General features: G+C 36.4%; 1 protein-coding gene across 1 annotated transcript in view; it reads right to left on the bottom strand.

Annotated features, from left to right (window-relative positions):
• LOC115231253 (cyclic nucleotide-gated cation channel alpha-3-like) overlaps nt 1-7,500 on the bottom strand; it is a 45,665-nt gene that overhangs the window by 8,328 nt on the left and 29,837 nt on the right. The gene's annotated exons all lie outside the window — the stretch shown is intronic.

Below are 7,500 nucleotides of genomic sequence, written 5' to 3'. Positions count from 1 at the left end.
GGGCGTTGTGTGTATTTTATTGATCGGAAACACCTAAAGCTCTACGAGGCTCCAGCAGGGGTGGTGGCGACCCCTGTTGTACCCTTTCGCCCCACCTTTCTCTCACTTCCTCTTCATGTCTCTTGAGTAACGCTGCGTTGGACTGGCGTCCCCCGTCCAGCTGGGGGGGGGGTCGTATACCCCACAGAAACCGGGAAACCAGGCCCATGAGCCTGGCTAAGCTTGAAAAGGGCGCATAAATAATAGATAATAACGATAATACATACTAGTAGCAGCTGTGGAAATTCCACGGCTGTTTAGCAAAAATAAGATTGTTGGAAGTTCACAGAAAACCACGAAATACAAAATTACTATAGAAAATACATTTTCCCGAAACATTTGATTGTCTGGCTGATGTAAAGTCTGCATATTTAGTATTTAAGGTGCTATTGTTGGAGAGAACATCTTTGAAAATAGTATTTATTGCGGCCATTTCTAACATGAAAGTTATCTATTATTTTAATCTTTACACTAAGTAGTGAACGCAATCTAAAAAGTGCTATATATTATTGCCTATAATAAAATATTAATTTATTTCCCTTCACCTTTCCATTGTGACAGTGCTATTTTTCAAAGTATGGAAAATGTGTTGAAAGAATAATGTACGTAGCAAAGCACTTTAAACCGTCTTAAATATGGAACGAAATCGAAGACATAATCTGTTATGATAATATTCTGATACCGTGCAATTCTGCTGCAAGCGATTTAACGAATTTTAATATGCTGGACCCATGGAAATACCATGGTTGTTGACGACTGAAACAATAATTACTATGGCATATATTTGTACAAACACACATAATTTCGTTTAGTAATTCGTGACCTGTGGGTGGATAGATGAGAAGAAGAAGAAGAACAAAAAAAATTTTTTTTTTTTAGAAAATAAATATTTTCTTTTATTTACGTTTAAATTAACATTGATATGCATTTTATGTAATGACTATTATTTGCAAAGAAAGAAATCAATGAAACAAAACACATCAATAAGAATCAATAATTAATAACATTATAAGCATAATAATGAAATATCAATCCAATTATTATAACGTTGTATTGATTGAATCATTGTACAATTAATTATCATTATTATGAATATATACCATTAATTTGAATGTTCCCTCATACGCAATGTTTTTAGTAATATAGGCGCAGGAGTGGATGTGTGGTAAGTAGCTTGCTAACCAACCACATAGTTCCGGGTTCAGTCCCACTGCGTGGCATCTTGGGCAAGTGCCTTCTGCTATAGCCTTGGGCCAACCAAAGCCTTGTGAGTGGATTTGGTAGACGGAAACTGAAAGAAGCCTGTCGTATATATGTATATATATATGCATGTGTGTGTGTGTGTTTGTGTGTCTGTGTTTGTCCCCCTAGCATTGCTTGACAACCGATGCTGGTGTGTTTACGTCCCCGTCACTTAGCGGTTCAGCAAAAGAGACCGATAGAATAAGTACTGGGCTTACAAAGAATAAGTCCCGGGGTCGATTCGCTCGACTAAAAGGCGGTGCTCCAGCATGGCCGCAGTCAAATGACTGAAACAAGTAAAAGAGTAATAGATTTTCTTCTTTGTTTTCCTTGCCAATTGGTATTAACTGCTCCAACATCAACACCAGTTTATTTCCTAGCCCTAACGACTACAACATATAATTTTCCATGACCAGATACTAGTTGTAACAAGCAAATCCCTATCTTATTAAATGTTTGATTCCGCTTTGTTTTAATTGTCATTCAATAAGTTTATATAACAGGAAACAGGTCTGTCTAAAGAAAAAGTAAATTTCAAATGCTAGCTGTCTGGTTTTTAGGTACCAACGATCGCCTATCTGCCAAAACTCTACCTGTTAACAAATCTCCGATGCAATTACGATAGAGCAAATGAATTAAGTGGTTCTGTAGTGTAGTGTTCATTAACAGCCTGATTATCAGTAACGATTTAATTTATACTAAAATACGCTTGGACATTTTCTGATAGCAATTTGAAAATCTCATTTCAGATAATCAGAATACTTAAGGGGGAAAGTATTACACGTGATCGCCTCTCTTCCTCAGATGCGCCAATGAAAATGTAATTCATTAAAGAACCTCCGTGAAAATGATGGCACTTCGACATCAATCTGGTTCTTATCCCTGTAGAGTTGGCGTGGTTCTATTTCCAAGCAGACACAACCAATTTGCAAAGTTGCTTTGTTCTTTTATAGTTCTCATATGATGAGTTGAGTGAAAGTCTCTCAAAAGCCGACAGAGATGAGATTATTTGAGGTATATATATATATATATATATATATATATATATATATATGTGTGTGTGTGTGTGTATGTATATATATATATGTTTATATATATATATATATTATATATATATATGTTTATATATATATATATATATATATATATATATATATATATATATATATATATATATGTATATATATATATGTATGCATGTATATATGTATATGTATATGTATGTGTGTGTGTGTGTGTGTATGTATATATATATATGTATATATATATATATAATATATATATATATATATATGTTTATATATATATATATAATATATATATATATATATATATATATATATATATATATATATGTATATATATATATGTATGCATGTATATATGTATATGTATATGTATGTGTGTGTGTGTGTGTGTGCGAGCGTGTGTATATATATTTATCATTGATCCGATTGACAAAGGTAGGTTTCATGGATGCTTCAACAACGAGAATTAAATCTGGATGTCATAAGACACAAGCTTTCCTAAACTTAGTAGATCTATCCTATGTGGATCAAAGGTTCTGGTAATTCAAATAAGCTATGTAATATCTTAATACCTACCTGTAATGTAGCATCAATATTTGTCCACGCAGTTTTTCATACATTAAAATTTTTGCTCCTAAGGTAAGTAATTATCATATTCATTAAATAAGGTTTATCACATCACCCTGGAACATTGATATAGAAGCAATTATATTCTAGGATTTTCCCTCTTTTCCCTCAGTTCGCTGTGAGCCTTTTGATATAGAGCGTTGAGTCACGTGTATAAGATATAGTAATGCGTCGTGTATATATACTTTCTTCCCCTGCTTCGTTATATTATATATCCAATACAAGAATATAGAAAACAAATATGGCGTTCTCTTTCATATCTATTTTCTTGTCTATGTTACTGCTCCAGCGATAGGTATCACGATTCTGCCCTCGGCTCCTATGTTAGCAGTTCCCTATACCAGCTCATTCTTTCTCTTGTTAACTCAAGTTGTATGTCACTGCCGATATTTTATAAACAAATATTAATTTCCAATAAGTAGACAACAACTAATAGCATTAAAGCGCATGCGTTAAGAGATGGATGTTTTAATAGTTCAATAAACAAAAACTACTCTTCGATGTCCCCGCCTCAATACAGCAACCACCATCATCACTATTATTGAATGTGAAACTGTTTTGTCACCTTTCATTATTTGACATCACTTTTCGTTATCTTTCGTTACCTTTCGTTATCTTTCGTTATCTTTCGTCACCATTCGTTGCTTTTCGTCACACATCACTGATACTCTCGCTGAGTCACTTGTAAGTCAGCTGTTGGTTGCTTCTTATAAACTACAGTCTACATCTATGACCTAGTCACCGATTCTTCGCAATTGTTCTTTAGCTATTACAGACGGTGATATGCAGCTATGGCCCAGTCACTGATACTTCACTATATCTGTTAGAAATCAGTTGATAGTAAGTCATTATAGACAGTGATATACATCTATGAGTGGAGGCACATGGCTTAGTGGTTAGGGTGTCAGCACCATGATCGTAAGATTGTGGTTTCGATTGAGCAAAACACTTCATTTCACGTCGTGTTCTTGAGCAAAACACTTCATTTCACGTTGCTCCACTCCACTCAGCTGGCAAAAATGAGTAACACTGCGATGGACTGGCGTCCCGTCCAGCTGGAGAACACATACGCCATAGAAACCGGGAAACCGGGCCCATGAGCCTGGCTAGGCTTTAAAAAGGGCGCATTTATTTATTTATTTATTTATTATTATACATCTATGAACTGGTCATTGCAACTTCGCTATATCTGTTAGACACCAGATGATGGTCGATTATACAGTCTGCGGTATACAGCAATGATCTTATCTCAGGCACAATAATATATTGTAACAATAAGAAGATTAGTTGTTGGTCATTTTTGTTTTACACCACAGTGTATATCAACAACTTGATCACTGATATTTTGCCTTATCTCTCTTGATATTCGTCATTAAAATATGCATCAGTTTTAAAAAAATATTTTCAGAAAACTAAAAAAATATTCTCGCAATGTTTTAGAAGCAATGATTGCATAAAAGTCTAAACAGTTAGTCCAACTGACATGTTTATGATTGTTGTAAAAGAGATGTCACTGTGGTTGGTCTTTCACGCAATTTCTTTACACAACAATTAAACTCACATGAATTTCAAGGAAGAAAGAGAGAAATACCATCAGTAAACTAGCGCCTGCGGCTAAAAGCGGACCACATGAAATCTAATTTATTTCCTCTTTCTTTCACAGTAACTGTGTAACATGCAGTAATCTGGTGCCAAACTGCACTTTATTAATGCAAATACACACGCACGCACACGGACACACAATAACACACCTACACTTACAAACGCATACAAAGACACATACATAGTTAGTGTTCTGTTGAAGGAGTGATGACGAATCAAACAAATAGTAAAATAGAAAAAGAAACAAGGAAAATGGACGCCACGTCATTTGGTTCTGGATTGCTCGTTAAACACACATAAATCTGACAAGACTGGAAGCGATACAAGTTGAATACGCAGTTTTAGTTTAGATTAATTCTACTGAAACTACGGAAAGATACTTGAAAAATAAATGATGAAGCTAAAGTTTAATTAAATCTCTAACAACATATCTGGCAGGAATTAGGTTAACATCAAGTGTTTTCAACAGTTTATTGCTCAACGTTAATGGGGTTCATGTATGACTCTGTGGTTCATATGTTCGCTCCACAACGTCTTGGTTTCTGGTTCGATATCACTGCATGTCAGAGGAAGTGTGTTTCTTATTTCTTTATTGCTCACAAGGGGCTAAACATAGAGGGGACAAACAAGGACAGACAAACGGATGAAGTCGATTAGATAGCTCCCAGTGCGTAACTGGTACTTAATTTATCGACCCCGATACATTTTGCTCGACTAAAAGGCGGTGCTCCAGCATGGTCACAGTCAAATGACTGAAACAAGTGAAAGAGTATTGCTGTTGTTGGCTTTTAGTACCAGTTCTGCTGTGGCCCAGCAGACCTACAGTCAGAGGTAATCTAGCCATAACCACCCCTTTCTCTATTAAGCTATAGTATATCTATATCTGAATTAATGTGGTGTGATGTGATGAATGGATTATCTCTACCCAATTCTATCAAGCCCATGATCAAAGACAAGCTAGACGTGACATCTCATCTTATTAAAAATACAAAGTGTACGCTAAGAAGGTACATTATTTAGTATACTCTTCTACAGAATATATCTATAGATTTTAGCTATCACTTTATACAATAGACAGATGTAAACACTTCCGCGTTATGGCCCGTGTCTTCGTAAACAAGATTCAGTTCTGTGGTTGGAATACCATCAATGACAATAAACTATAGACATTTTCTGTTGCACGACACAAAACACTGTCAGCTACATATGTCAATATGTCACTTTGTAGGAGTAACAGACATACTATATAGTTCAATAGGTTATTATATAAGCCAGTTCGTTGCACGCACACACACACATACAATGTACATTTAAACACATAAGAGGGATCCGTCATAGGATTCCTGGCACACTAGAAGGAACAGCTAAAGTCCAAACCACTATTAGGGATAAAATTTCGAAGGGAATGAAAAATAACACCATTTACCATCCAAATGTTTCTATTTTTCATTCCCTTCGAAGTTTATCCCTAATAATAGTTTGAACTTTGGCTGTTCCTTCTAGCGTGCCAGGAATCCTATGACGGATACTCCTTATGTGTTTAAATGTACACTGGTATGCCCCAATATTAAACTACTTTTTTTTTAGTCAATACACGGTGATTGCTTGTAAGCTTTAAGCTTATAAAATATTAGTGTGTGTGTGTGCGTGTGCATGTATCTATGTGTGTATGTATCTTTGTCTCTGCATTTGTTCACTTCCACTGTTTGATAACCAGCATTGGTTTGTTTACGCTCCAGTTACTTAGTGATCCGGTAGAAAAGACCAATAGATTACAGGCTGTTCGGAATAAATTTGACAGTTTGCATGAAAAGCAAAGAAACAGCATTGGCTCATCCAAACATGACATTTTTTTTTAAATAAGAAAAAAACATAATAGGCGCAGGAGTGGCTGTGTGGTAAGTAGATTGCTACCCAACCACATGGTTCCGGGTTCAGTCCCACTGCGTGGCACCTTGGGCAAGTGTCTTCTGCTATAGCCGCGGGCCGACCGAAGCCTTGTGAGTGGATTTGGTAGACGGAAACAGAAAGAAGCCTGTCATATATATGTGTGTGTGTGTGTGTATATATATATATATATGTGTGTGTGTGTGTGTTTGTGTGTCTGTGTTTGTCCCCCTAGCATTGCTTGACAACCGATGCTGGTGTATTTACGTCCCCGTCACATAGCAGTTCGGCAAAAGAGACCGATAGAATAAGTACAGGGCTTACAAAGAATAAGTCCCGGGGTCGATTTGCTCGATTAAAAGGCGGTGCTAAAGCATGACCGCAGTCAAAATGACTGAAACAAGTAAAAAGAGTAAAGAGTAGAGTATAACTAGATTATGACCAGAAAACTATAGTTTCTTCAAAGTATATGACACCAACGTCTACCACGGCCTCAAGACAGCTCTAGAGCTTGGCGTAAGCGTTCCTCACGGTGTTCTTAGGAAGATCTTTGAATACCTTCTTAATCTCGGCTACCAGCTCGGTCTTGGTAGTGGCAGGGTCACGAAATGTCTTACGGATATCGTTGTTGCTTTGAAGGAATTTCTTTAATTTCTTCAATGTTAGAGAATTGTCATTTCTGCTGAGTAAGCATTTCTACCTTACATGTGATGTCACCAATGTATATCTGTTTCTTTATTACCCACAAGGGGCTAAACATAGAGGGGACAAACAAGGACAGACATAGGTATTAAGTCGATTACATTGACCCCAGTGCGTAACTGGTACTTAATTTATCGACCCCGAAAGGATGAAAGACAAAGTCGACCTCGGCGGAATTTGAACTCACAACGTAACGCAGACGAAATACAGATATAGGTATTAAGTCGATTACATCGACCCCAGTGCGTAACTGGTACTTAAATTATTGACCCTGAAAGGATGTAAGGCAAAGTCGACCTTGGCGGAATTTGAACCCAGAACGTAACGGCAGACGAAATATCTATTTCTTTACTACCCACAAAAGGCTAAACAC

This window comes from Octopus sinensis, unplaced genomic scaffold, assembly GCF_006345805.1.
Source record: "Octopus sinensis unplaced genomic scaffold, ASM634580v1 Contig17966, whole genome shotgun sequence".
Taxonomy (NCBI): Eukaryota; Metazoa; Mollusca; class Cephalopoda; order Octopoda; family Octopodidae; genus Octopus; species Octopus sinensis.
The sequence above is the reverse complement of the archived record's forward strand: the minus strand, read 5'-3'. Positions and strand labels throughout refer to the sequence as shown.